The sequence below is a fragment of the Gracilinanus agilis genome, chromosome 2 (assembly GCF_016433145.1).
Source record: "Gracilinanus agilis isolate LMUSP501 chromosome 2, AgileGrace, whole genome shotgun sequence".
Classification (NCBI taxonomy): Eukaryota; Metazoa; Chordata; class Mammalia; order Didelphimorphia; family Didelphidae; genus Gracilinanus; species Gracilinanus agilis.
This window is the reverse complement of record NC_058131.1, coordinates 168,388,339-168,403,452: the sequence shown is the minus strand read 5'-3', so window position 1 is coordinate 168,403,452 and position 15,114 is coordinate 168,388,339.

Here is a 15,114-nt window from a genome sequence, read left to right as displayed (position 1 = left end):
AATAGCAACTACCTCCAGAGGTTATTGTGGGGATCGCATAAGGTAATATTTATAAAGCACTTAGAACAGTGCTTGGCACATAGCAAGCGCTACATACATGTTAGCTATTAATATTATTGTACTCACAAGTATTCATATACCCAGCATAAGCTGTGATGGACACAAAAAATGCTTCCTCACAGAATATGGATGTCAGAATACAAAGTAAGACATAACACTCAGGAGGCATGATTTTGCCTTGCCACTTTGCCACTAACTAGTTAGTCTTGTGATCAATAGGCAAGTCACTTCTTCTCTGGATGCCTCAGTTTCCTAAATTGTACCAAAAGTCATTGGGCTAGATGGCATCTAGATAAAGTCCCTTTGTACTTTAGCTTTTTTTTATTCTAAGAGGAAAATAGTAGAAGTCTGTTTGGCAGTGTCTATAGAACAGACTCAGCATCTTCTTTTCAGGGGTTATGGAAAGGCGAGAAATGATTTCTATTATCCATGAGCCAGCTTTCCAGAATTTGGTATTTATTCAGTGACATGACATCAGTAGATTTGGCATATTAGTAGATATACAAAGGCAGATAGAAACAAGTTCGTCTTTCCTCAGTTTTTCTCCATCATTATCATCTCCATACTACTTAGAGAACAGTATATGTTCCCCATCCTTTCTCTCTCTCTCTCTCTCTCTCTCTCTCCTTCCCTGCCTCGTTTTACCCCCCTCTCTTTCTCTCTCTCTTTCTCTCTTCTATTTCTTTCTCTCTGTCTTCCCTCTCTCTCTCCTCTCTTTCTATATGTGTCTCTGTCTTTCTGTCTCTTTCTGTATCTAACTGTCTCATTTGCTCTCAATCTCCATGCAAGTATGCATTTGCACGTGCGGTGTATTTCAGAATGGAGATGGTGAGAACTTTGAACTATAGACTAATGAAATTATTATCAATTCCTAGAAAAATCTTCAGAGCCATAATTATGAATTCTTATGCTTTCTTGGAATTAATTGAGTAGTTATGGGTAGCATGAAAAGGAATTTAAGGACAGTCCAACCATGGGTTCAATTGTAGAGAGAAAAGAGGGCAGCCCACCCAGAAAGTCCTTGTTACCTCTCAGATAAATAATGAGGAAAGCAGAACTTGGGAGTGGGAATTTAAGATGACAAAATCCTGGTGGTGACTCAGAGTCCATCTTTTCCACTGATCAGCATGAAATATTAAAAGACATGAGAATACTATGTTTTAATGGAAGGAAGCACACTCTTCCAGGCAGAAATGATGTACTTATTGGCAAGGAAGTAAGATTATCCTGCAAAATGTCAGCACCTGGGGCAAAGTCTCTAGTACTCTGTGCTAGATACAATCCAGCGAATTCTAGAGAAGTTTATTAAAAGAACATAAACATATAGATAGAGATGATAAGAATACTAAGAAGTTGCATGGGTTTATTGCCAATAAATCATGGCAGGTTAACCACTTTTCATTTAGTGGCAAGATAAATAGATGAGGAAATATTTTTAAAAAGTTGTTTAACTGAATTTCAGCAGAACATCAGATTCTCTCAGAATCTCTACTTTGTCTCCTATCACTCTGTATCCCTTCGCTTCCAAATTCACCTGAAATTGCTTTCTCCAAATTCAGTGACCTTTTTCTCACCCTTTCATTCTTGAATTTTCTATGGAATATGATATTTTGACTATTCTAACAACCCTCCCCCTGCAAACTTTCTCATCTCTGTATATTTATTACATTCTTCTCCTTAGGTGATTCTTCTCCCTGTTTATTCCTTAGTTGATTCCTTTCCTTGACCATCATTTATATCCTACCTCCTTAACTGTGTTTGTACCTCAAGATTATACTTTGAGTGCTATATTCTTTATATGACCCTTTTCTTTCTAACCACACTGACTCCCATGGATTTAGTTTTCATTTCTATACAGTTTCTTCTCACATGTAAGTATTCAAACATCCCAAGGTTCTTTTAGGCTCTTACTACTATTTTAAAAACATTTTTAACATTTAATAATATTTATTTTTTAGAAAAGTTAACATGGTTACATTGTTCATGCACTTACTTTCCCCTTCACCCCTGAGCTCCCCCCCCATAGCCAATGCATGTTTCCACTGGTTTTAACATGTGTCATTGATCAAGACCTATTTCCAAATTGTTGATAGTTGCATTGGTGTGGTAGTTTCGAGTCTACATCTCCAATCATGTCTGCCTCAACCCATGTGTTCAAGCAGTTGTTTTTCTTCTGTGTTTCCACTCCTGCAGTTCTTCCTCTAAATGTGGGTAATGTTCTTTAGCATAAGTCCCTCAGAATTGTCCTGGGTCATTTCATTGCTGCTAGTACAGAAGTCCATTACATTTGATTTTACCACAGTGTATTGGTCTCTGTGTACAATGTTCTTCTGGCTCTGCTCCTTTCACTCTGCATCAATTCCTGGAGATCTTTCTAGTTCACATGGAATTCCTCCAGTTTATTATTCCTGTGAGCACAATAGTATTCCATCACCAACATATACCACCATTTTTTCAGCCATTCCCCAATTGAAGGGCATACCCTCATTTTCCAGTTTTTTGCTACCACAAAAAGAGTGGCTATAAATATTTTCATACAAGTCTGTTTATCTATGATCTCTTTGGGGTATAAACCTGAAAATGGTATGGCTGGATCAAAGGTCAGGCATTCTTTTATAACCCTTTGAGAATAGTTGCAAATTGCCTTCCAGAATGGTTGGATGAGTTCACAACTCCACCAGCAATGCATTAATGTCCCAGTTTTGCCACATCCCCTCCGACATTCATTACTCTCCCCTTTTCTCATTTTAGCCAATCTGCTAGGTGTGAGGTGGTATCTCAGAGTTGTTTTGATTTGCATTTCTCTAATTATTGGAGATTTAGAACACTTTCTCATGTGCTTATTGATACTTTTAATTTCTTTATTTGAAATTTGCCTATTCATGTCCCTTCCCCATTTATCAATTGGGGAATGGCTTGTTTCTTTTTATACAATTGATTTAACTCCTTGAATAGTTGAGTAATTAGACCTCTGTCAGAGTTTTTTTTATAAAGATATTTTTCCCAATTTGTTGTTTCCCTTCTGATTTTGGCTACATTGTTTTTGTTTGTACAAAAGCTTTAAATCATTTATTTTACATTTTGTAATTTTCTCTAACTCTTGCTTGGTTTTAAAATCTTCCCTTTCCCAGAGATCTGACAAATATACTATTCTGTGTTTGCTTAACTTATTTATAGGTTCCCTCTTTATATTCAAGTCATTCACCCATTCTGAATTTATCTTGGTATAGGGTGTGAGATGTTGATCTAAGCCTAATCTCTCCCATATTGTTTTCCAAATTTCCCAGCAGTTTTTGTCAAATAGTGGGGTTTTTGTCCCAAAAGTTGGGCTCTTTGGGTTTATCATACACTGTCTTGCTGACGTCATTTACCCCAAGTCTATTCCACTGATCCTTTCTTCTGTCTTTTAGCCAGTACCATACCATTTTGATGGCCGCTGCTTTATAGATAGAACAGTACTATTTGGTATTGCTAGGCCACCTTCCTTCACATTTTTTTCATTATTTCTCTCGATATTCTTGATCCTTTGTTATTCCAAATGAACTTTGTTATAGTTTTTTCTAATTCAGTAAAAAAGTTTTTTGGTAGTTTGATAGGTATGGCGCTAAATAGGTAAATTACTATTATCCCTTTAGATATTTTGACCTATATGGCCCATTGTCAACTCAAACTCAAAGTCCTACACCAAACTTCCCTTTTTCTTTTCCTCTTAAAAACATTCAGTCACTCGTTGACATCTTTGTTCCTCATCCTCCCTCATCCTACATATGTAAGCAGATACTAAATTATGTTTCTATCTCCACAACATAATTTATATCCATTCCTTTTTAAAAATCCTTACCTTAAGTGTTAGAATCAATATTAAATAATTGTTCTAAGGCAGAAGAGCAGTAAGAGTTGGCAACTGGTATTGTGATTTGACCAGCTCACATAGCCAGGAAATGTTTAATGTCAGATTTGAACCCAGGATCTCTCATCTCTAGACCTAGCTTGCTATCCCTTGAGCCACCTAGGTACCCTTTACATCTATTCTCATTCTCTGTAATCACACACTCACTTTGCTAGATCAAGTTCTCATCACTGCTCTACAGGACTACTGTAATTATTCTGTCCTCTTCAATGTCTATTCCACATAACTGCCAAAGTGACTTTCCTAAATTGAAAATCTGATCTTGTCACCTTTGCCCCTTAATAAACTCTAGTTTTTCAACCACAGCATTTGAGATAATAAAGGAAGCATCTGGGAAGCAAATCACCTAGGATCCTGCAGAAGGTCTGCTACTGGCACAAACAATGCTGTTGTACTAGTTGAGAAGAGAAGACAGCTTGATTTTGGGAGGTGAATGTGTGAGTGCAGAGAACAAGAATATAGGTAAGCATACAGGAAATTGTGTATTTGATGGACTAGAAGATCACCATGAGGCAATATGGCAGCCAAAAGAGTCAATGTGATCTTATTTTGCTTCAACAGAATTGTAGCATAAAGAATAAAAGAGATAATAAGCCCATTAAAGTCTTCTGTAGTGAGATCATGTTTGAAATTTTATGTTTAGCTCTCAAAATCACATTTTGAAGAAAGATGTTAACATTTCTGGTTAAACTTGGATGCAAATAGCATATAGAAACCAGAGCAATGGTGAAATTTGACATAAAATCATAAATGTAGTCCCAGTGGGGCAGCTAGAGGGTGTAATTAATAGAATTACAAGGTAGGAAGAAAAATCAGGAAGATTTCCTCATGAATTCATATCTGGCCTCAGACACTTGCTAATTCTGTGACTCTGGGTAAATTGTTTAACTCTTTTTGCTGTAAACAAATTGGTAACCCACTCTAGTTCTTTGCTAAGGAAACCCCAAGTTGGATCATAAAGAGTCAGATAAGACATAAATGAATAAACAAAATGATTTTGGAATTGGAATGTGTCTTAAGGGCCACTGAATTCACTCTACTTCATGGTACAGATGAAAAAATCTGAGGCTAGGAGATGTTAAGCTATTTGCCCAGGGTCACACAACTCCTGGCAGCCTCGTATTGGACATAAGTAGACCATAATCTACTTCCAACAAGGATATATGTCCAAGTGTTATCATTAAAATCACTGAGGAAATGCATTATCAGAAAAGAAGATGGGCATTCATGTAGTGAGAATGAGTAGTAACAGATGAGTACATCTCTGATAAACACAAAATATAGAAAGATCTAAAGAGTGGTGTTGAGCATATTGGGTAGACTCTTTGTAGATGATCTATGTGCAAATGTGAACAAAATTCTCATAGGGTCAGGTGGCATGGATAGGTTGCGCTCTGTTTTGATATCACAGATTGATTAAGTCTGAAAGTATAACCTATGTTGGCAGTAGATACAGATTTACCAACATGGTGGATATACAAGTGCTTTGAGAAATGAAATAAATGCTAGACAAATAGCATTTCTTATTCCTTATACCTATTTCAAAGTCTACATTGAATCTCTATTTAAATTCATCTCTCTATTTTTCTACCCACATCCGTTTCCCTGTATCCTTCTCCATATGATTCTGTGACTCTGTATGTGTGTGTGTGTCTAAATGGGGATGCAGACTGATACAGGGATGTGGATGTGACTATAGATAGAAATTTATTTTTTAGCTCAGCTTTTTCCCTTTGGAGATGGTTGTTTGTACTGTTGCAAATGTTGGCGATTCTGAAAAGAGGTCTGGATTGAATCATCCAACTCTTCTGTAAGGTATAATTATATGTTCATATATCCCATCCTCAAAGAGCTCAGTGTTGAGAGGGACTTTTTGACTGAAAATGAGAACTATTAACATTGTGCTTTGGAATCAGGACCAATGAACTCTAGTATTTTTGGAGAACAGCTCAAAATTTCACATCTGAGATCTTTATAGCAACCCTGTTAGATTGAAATGGCATGAATAATTAAAGTTTTGGAGGAAAACAGAGGAAAATGAAACAGTTCAAGTGCTTTGCCTAAGGTCACAGAGGTAATAAAAATAATAATAATAATAGGTAGGTTTCAGCAAATGCTTTAAGGTTGACAGGGTTATTTATGAATATTACCCTTATAGTCACAACAACTCTGGGAAGATATCATTCAGTTTACAGAAGAAAAAAACTAAGGCAAACAGATCCAGTTACCCAGGTTTACACAGCTAATACTTTTCTGATGCTATATTTGAACTCAGGTCCTAGGGACTCCAGATATAGTACTTTATCCTACCTTCTATGTGTGTAAGGTGTGCCACTTACTTTTTAGGTAGTTAGTGGTAGAGCCACTGACATCATATCCTTCCCTGCATTTTCCTTCTCATAACCATTTCCCCCTCCCTTATAGTGCTTAGCATAGTCAGCTTTGTATACTTCTGGAGGTCCCCGCCTAAAATATGATTGTGGAACTTGGAGCGGAAAGGAACCATACTTATCATCTAGGGCAATCCTTTCCTTTTACATAAAAGGAAACTGAAACTCATGCAGTTTTTATGAATTTTCCTCTGTCCCTTTCTCTGTTTTAATATTATATCTTTGACAAAGGACTATGCTACATTCACCTTTGAGTGTGCTATAGTACTTAGCACAAAGTCTGGTATAGAGTAAAATTTAATTAATGAGGAAGGTAAAAAGGAAGGAAGGAAGAAAGAAAGAAAAAAGGAAGGAAGGAAGGAAGGAAAGGAGAGAGAGAGAGAGAAAAGGAAGAAAGGAAGGCAGGAAGGAAGGCAGGAAGGAAGTCAGGAAGGAAGTCAGGAAGGAAGGAAGGAAGGCAGGAAGGAAGGAAGGAAGGAAGGAAGGAAGGAAGGAAGGAAGGAAGGAAGGAAGGAAGGAAGGACATTGGTAAATGGTACTTGAAACATAAAACCTCTTGCTTATCCTAAAGAACAAGGAAGGTTTCTAAAGAGAAGGGACTAAGATAACAGGTACCATACCTACTGGGTTAGTTGAAAGCATATTTTTATGGTATATGATTAGTTCCTGTCAGCCAACAGGTACATTTACAGTCATTGTCCTAAGTGCATTTGAGTAATGTCTCCTTCTCCCAGTATGACGGGGTGCAGAATAGCAACTTCGTTCTTTGCATTTTTATTGTTCTGTAGACATTTTTTTTATGGCAGTGTGTGGATCTCAATAAAAGACATAGAACAGATGAATTTCCAAGCTACTCCACCAGAGGGAACAATGTCCTAAAACAATACCTGGTTTGGAAACTAAGAATCAAAAGGCAGGACCAGTGTCTGAAGTAGTCAGTGATACTGGGTTAATTAATCCCAGGTTAGGTAAAATTGTCATCTTCAAGTATATCTTGAGCACTTTTTCAGTCATCTGTTCATTTAACAAATACCTAAGAAACACTCACTGTATTTTAGGTGTTGGGATAGATAAGATACTAACACGGATAACTATAATTCATGGGGAATGCATTAGAGAGAAGTAAAACAAATGCTTTCTGAGATCCAAAAGGGAACATTGTTACTAAGTGGGAGAATCAAAGAAAGCTTTTTAATTATACCCTATTCTAATGTTGTAAAAGTCTTGTGTTATGGACCAGCTTATTCCATCTTACAGTGATCACCCAGTAGAATTTTCAAAAAGCCTGTTGAAAATGATCTCTCCTCAAAACAACTACCATTCATCATCATAAGGATATCTTAGGAAAGAAAAATGAGTTTCTTGAAGCTCTCAGGAAAAGAGGCATCCATTTTGCAGTGGTTTCATCATTTACAAAAAAGCTTTTTCCTTCCGTTCCTTCCCTCTCTTCCTTTCTTCCTTCCTCCCTTCCATCTTTCTTATTTTTTACAAACTTTGCATAAAAGGTGATCCTATTTTCATGGAACATGTGGCCTAATATGAAGATAAAACATCAACACATTTGGCTACAATATATAATAATAATAAATGAGAATGCATTTGAGAGGTTCAGAAATAAAATCTTTTGTGAGGATCAAGGGGGAAGCTTTTTATTAACTCAGAAAATAATAGAAAGCTTCATGAAAGATGTGGTGTTTGTATTTAAGAGGAATAGGATGGTTACTTTATTTGTTCTAGATTAGTGGTAACAAACTTACATAGAAATGGAGGCCACCAAATATAAGGATCCTTACTCACTGTGTATTGACTTAGAAAATCATATATTACCATTTTTCTACTCTATTGTATTTTTATTTATGGGTAGGGCTTCAACACATGAAGAGGAAAAGGAATAACATTTCACCATAATCAAAGTATCATAGATTTAGACCTAAATGAGACCTTAGGGCTTATCTAGTCCAATCTCCTCCTTTTCTAGATGAGTCAACTGAAGACTCCAGAAATTAAATGTTATCCATTTATTATTATCTGTTTCCCATCTGCCTTTCTATCTGCTTTCCCAAGTCATAGAGAAGAAAGCTGACTAAGGAAATCTGATCCTTTAAGTTACTGGGAAGAAGAATAGAAAGCCACAGAATTAAATTCTCCTCTAGGAGGAGATACACAGTTTAGCAGGGATTCCAATTTTTATAACTTCTTTTGAATATGACCTTTTTACTTGAACAAAAATGTAAATATATTTGACTATCAACAAGCCCCAAATGTCCATGACCTTTTTAAATAGCTAATGCTAGGCTATTGATAAACTACAAAGAGAAATGGTCAAAGGGCTCATGTAGGATGGGAACTAGAGGTACCAGATACTTGACAAATTGCTTCTGTTCTGAAATGCCTATTTTGGATTATGGAAGGATGTGTATAGTGGGGGAAGGAGGGAGGGGACTGGATCAAATAAATTTAAAGACTTTTAAATTTACTTTAAAAAATATGTATGTGGTACACATACCACACAAATAAATTGTGTTAATATCATTGTTTTGAAGGGATGGAGGATCTGGGCTTAGATTCTGTCTCTTGCTCAGCTATTTCACCAAGAATCCTGTTATAAGAGACATACAGGACCGAGCAAAGGTGGTCTAATGAGAATTGAGAGGGATGGATGGTGACAAAAACAATTTTCCAAGGAAGAATCAACTGGACTTGTAGCATCATTGATATGGAAGAGTTAATGCTACATTGTAGAACTGGAATGATACTAGCTCCACCCTTATAAGCAGCTAGAATAGGCAATTAATTATACCCTATTCTAATGGTATGAAAGCTTTGTATTATGAACCAACTTATTCCTAAGACAATTTATAATGTTCATGCAGCAGATTTTTCAAAAAGCTATGTCAGAAATGACCCTTTCTTAGAACAGCTACCATTCATCATACTAAGGGTATTGGGGCTTGTGGTGGTACTGCTTATTGTTCAGTCATTTTTCAGTCTTGTCCGACTCTTTGTGACCTCATTTGGGATTTTCTTGGCAAAGACACTCAGATTGTTTGACATTTCCTTCTCTGACTAAATTTGAAGACGAGGAAACTGAAGCAAACAGAGTTTAGTGACTTATCCAGGGTCACACAACTAGTATCTGAGGCAAAATTTAACTCAGGAAAAGAGAACTTTCTGACTCTAGGACTGGCATGCTATCCACTGTACCACCTAACTGCCAATGGCAATGAGGTAAACAGATTTTTTGAAGATCTCCAGAATTAGGGCATTCATAATGTCTTCCCAAGTCAGTTATCTAGAAGGGCTAGAATTTGAGAAAACCTTGAAAGACAAGCTGTATCAACTGAGCCAGGGCATTTTTTTAAATCAATAAGGAAAAGAAAATAAATAAGGTGAAAATTTCTATTTTGAAATAAAATTATATATTTTTGTATCAAATGACATGTCTCATCCTAATGCTATTCTACTTTTGGACAGTTCTAATTCAGGGGCATAACCTTATTAATCCCTCTTTCCAATGACAATCCTTCAAATATTTAAAGATTTTGGCTATGTGTTCCCTAAGTCTTCTCTTCTTCAAATAAAACATTCCTGGACCTTTCAAGTGACTCTAATGTGGCTGGATTAATATGTCATACCTTTCATCAAATGGACAGCTCTAGAAGAACACTGTTCCAGATATGATCTGACTAGGAAGGGAGAAATAGGATTATTTTATTTGTTCTAGATCAGTGGTATCAAATTCACACAGAAAAGAGGGCCATTAATCCCCATATAAGGATCTCTGCCCATTCTATATTGACTTAGAAAATCAAATATTAACATTATCTCTTCTCTATCCTATTTGTATTTATTTTGTTAAATATTTCCCAATTACATTTTAATCTGGCTTAGTGCACTGTGAGTATTGTTCCCAGGTACATGTGTTTGATACCATGTGTTTGACCTCTCTGTTCTATAGAATTTCTATTACCGTTGTTTAAGATGATTTTCTTTGTTGCTATGGCACTATTGATATTTAACTAGCAGTAAATTCAAAAGTAGGTTGTGCATTATCAGATATGGAAACTTTGGATCATAGAAATGGAGGAATTTATAGGATCATAAGATTTAGAAGGGAACATTAGAAATCATCTCATCCAGGAGTTTTGCATATTTGTGTGTGTGTGTGTGTGTGTGTGTGTGTGTGTGTGTGTGTGTGTAATGGACCCATTTAGCAGTCTGGTAAAGCTTATGGACTTCCTCCTCAGAATAAGGTTTCTAAATTAATAACATAAAATACATTATATTTTATATGTATATTTAAATATATATATATATATAATTTTATATATAATATTTACATGATATTATATAATATAATATAAATTACATTATAATAATTTTGCCTTGTCTTTGTCTGTCCCTGTCTCTGTCTCTCTTCAGGGGCCCCAAACTATAAATCTTTCATTATACATATCCAGTAAGTGGTAGAACTGGGAGTAGGACATAGGTATTCTCGTTCCTCATATTAAATCCTATCATTGGATAGTCTTTCTGGGCAACAACAATAGGGAGGCAAGTCACCTGGTAAGCAACAGATTGGCATCTCTACATTGGATCTGACTTTTATTACTTCCTCTAGTTATTGTGTGCAGGGGTTCTGAAAGAGAACAAGTCACAACTTTAGATTCACTGAGACACTCTTGAATGGTCCCAATTACCAACAGGATTGCATAAAGGAAAAGACCTCAAATCCAGATGTTCCCTCAAGAATTACTTTCTAACCTCACCTGGTCTTTCTCCTGCATTCATTTTCACCATGTGTTCTTTCTTACCTATATGGACATGCTTGATATGATATCCTAGACCTCTTTCTATAAATGTCTTCAATAAATATCTAGCCATAAATGCCTGGATGTTCTCACTGGATGTTCATCAACTATACATGGCAGTCACTTGGCCAATATGCATATAGTAAGCTCCTACTATGAGTCACACAACATGCTTAGCACAGTAAGCAAACATTCTTGGAGATGCTCTCTTGCAGTCCTTGCACTCAGCTATTGCCTAGCGTCTTTCATATCTCCAGGTACAACAGTGTCCTAGTTTCCCTAGGCTGCTGATGTTCACAGTCCTTTTATTTGGCCCTTTTCTCAAATCTGAGCCGCTGATGATAAGTACCTGAAAAGCCCTTCCAAACTCCTGAGTCCACTAAGTGGTGCAGTTGGTAGGGTTCTGGGTCTGGAGTCATGAAAGCTCAAATCCAAATCAGGACTTACTGGCTTTGTGACTAGGCAAGTCATTTATCTTCTGTCTGCCTCGGCTTTTTTCATCTGCAAAATGGAGGTAACAATAGCACCTTGGCATTATTGTTGTTTTTTGTGTTATTGTGAGGATGAAATAATAGCACCTTACTCCTAGGAGTGTTAATGGGGATTAAAGGAGGTAATATTTTGAAAGCATTGAGCACAGTTCTTGGCACATGTTGTTGTCCCAGTCATTGTGGTCATGAACAACTCTTCATGCCCCCATTTGATGTTTTCGTGGCAGAGACATTGGCTTGGTTTGCCATTTCCTTCTCTAGCTCATTTTGCAGCATCTAGTAGTAGGTGCTTAATAAATGCTTGTTTCTTTCCTAAGAGAGGACAAAGGAGGAAGAGGAAAGGAGAAAGTCCTACACCTATGGAACAAATTCTGCTTGAAAATCAATTAAAGCTGTACAAGAAGTGAAAAAGGACGTGAGCCCTGGCTTCCTGCTTCAATGCCTACAATTATCCAGACAATTTATAAACAATTTCATGCATTTCACCTCGTAGTTCAGATCAATGTCTGTTTTCTATGGCTTTCCCAGCAGTTGTTAATTTACCCATCAGCTCCCCACAGACTTGGGGATCCCTTTTGGTTTGGTGTTATCGATTCCATGACACTCAGAGTCTCTGATGAGACATGGAATAGTTCCCTCACTCCACCTGGGGCTGAAGCTAGAGTTAGCCCTCGACAGAGGCTGTAGCCAGAACCATCTAATAGTCTGGATCATGATATTGGCAGGATGATCTGGCCTGGATGGCATGGCTCACCGTGGGAGTATCTTAGTTGACACTGAGATAGGAGCAAGAGGTTGGAAGAAAACAGAAGAGCTATGAATAATAGCTCACATTTAGGAAGCACTTTGAGGGCTGTGCCACTAAGGTGCCACAGTGGATATAAAGTTGATCCTGGAGTCAGGGAAGACCTGATTTCAAATGTGGTCTCAGACACTAACTATATGACCTTGGACAATTTACTTAACCCTGTTTGCCTCAATTTCCTCACCTGTAAAATGAGCTGGAGAAGGAAATGGCAAACCACTTTAGGACTTTAAGGTTTGCAGAATGCCTTACTACAGTCCCAGGAGGTAGTTGCTAAAATCATCCACATTACATAGGGGTAAAAAACAAAAACAAAAACAAGCCAAAACAAAACACTTCAGGAGATTAAGTGATTTGTCCAGGGTCAGACAGCTAGTAAATATCTTAGACAAAGTCTTAATTCAGGCAGAATTTGAACTCAGGTCTTCTTGACCCCCAAGTCCAATGCCTATCAGAAGCCTTGATACTTCTCTGGCTAACATGTGAACTCAAGCAAATTATGGTCAAAGGTTGGTGGTTCACTAAAGATACAGAAGAACAGGATGGTGTTTCAATGGTCAATAAGAGGATCCATTTGGAAGATGTAGTCTCAAATCAGGCAAATGTTCAAAAAGCAAATGTCTATACAGAGAATCCATGAGCAATTTTAATCAGTAGCTTCTTGATGTCTTTTTGGACCTTGTCTGAATTCTTAATTCCATTCAGTCTCACCTGTGAGTACTTTCAACCGGCCAGTAACCTTTCCCACATGGGAACCAACTGGGTTTGAATGGTGACAAATATAGCGAAGGTAACTTTTTCATTTGTAACTTTTTAGTTTAATCAAACCTGTTGTCACATTTAGATCAGAAAATGTCAGTGATGTCTTAAACACCACTGAGTTTCTGGGAACATTAAATATAATAATAATTGTACAATATATTTACATAACTTTTATATTTAAAGATGGTATCATGTGCCTTATTTGACTTGGTCCTTGTAACATATATAAAACAAAAATCCAAGTGGAAAGACAAGAAATTAGTGTGTTAAAAGGACAAAATTTACTTCAAAAGTAAATTCAAGCAGAATTTCCATTTAGATGATAATATATCAGAGGCAGGGGCAGGTAGAGTTGATGTAATGCCAGGCTTGGAGTTAGGAAAATTCCTCTTTGTGAGCTCAAATATGCCTTCAGACACTAGCTGTATTACCCTGGGCAAGGCACTTCAACCTGTTTGCCTCAGTTTCTTCAACTATAAATGAGCTGGAGAAGGAAAAGGCAAACTCCACTCCAGTATTTTTGACAAAGAAATCCCAAATGAGGGCACAAAGTGTTGAACACAGTTTCATCTAAAAATGACATGCATTGATGGCACTGAACCTAATTATTATATCCTCATTAACTGAATCAACATGTGTCTTTTTCTTCAGTGAAGAAAAAAACCATCATTTTCTCTTCCACAGGGCAAAACCTGAATTCTTTGTTGCTGTGTAAAATCGTAGCAAATACAATTCTTGCTGTACAATTCTCTTTATATACTCAGAGAGTTCAGATGCGTGGGAAGAGAGTTTCTAGAAAGATGCATATTACTGGGTTGGCTAATTATCATCTGCCATCCAGAACCATCTCTTTCTTTACGCTGGCAACAACTATATAAGATCCAGGAACAAACTAAAGTTAAAGCTTTTTGCAGTATCTACAAGTGGTGAATACATTGTTATTGGAAATACATGGAAGCTCTTAAAACAAAAATGTCCTGTACTTCTGAAACTACTTATCATGAAGTCCAATATGCATTCAGAGGCCCAAACATAGGGTTCTTGACCCAGAAGTATACCTTTCCTGAGATTTTTAGTAATTTTTAAAAATCTAATTGATTAACATACACAAATTAAGAAACAAGTAGGGCCTATTAACTTGAAATTTCTAGCTATATCTTCCATGAAAATGGATCCATAAAATGGCAACTAAGAACCACATCCAGGATGTAAATCTATAGTCATATATGTCCTAACTCAATACACCACAGAGTTCTTTGAGAATAGTTCAGCCTTTTCAATTACAGACTTCCAAATGACTCAGTCAGAGTCAATAGTTATTTAGAGTAGGCCTTTAACTATGCATTTTTGTACAGAATAACACTGATTAAATAGTTTTTCAGTCTCTTTCTATTATCATGGGGAAAAATCCATATTTTTGAACAGTTAGCAGGGAATATTTCAACATTCTTATCAACAAAAATTAATGCAGCACACAAACATATGTATTTCTGATCATGTGGCCCATTGTTCATAAAAATGGCTATTTGATATTATTCTTTTTTTTTTAAACCCTTACCTTCCATCTTGGAGTCAATACTGTGTATTGCCTCCAAGGCAGAAGAGATAGTAAGGGTAGGCAATGGGGGTCAAGTGACTTGCCCAGGGTCACACAGCTGAGAATTGGCTGAGGCCAGATTTGAACCTAGGACCTCCCGTGTCTAGGCCTGACTCTCATTCCACTGAGCTACCCAGCTGCCCCCTATTTTATATTATTCTGCTTAGACCACAGCACTCTGTATATAATTTTCTTTAAAGACCATTTCACCTTCCTTCCTTCCTTCCTTCCTTCCTTCCTTCCTTCCTTCCTTCCTTCCTTCCTTCCTTCCTTCCTCCTTCCTCCCTT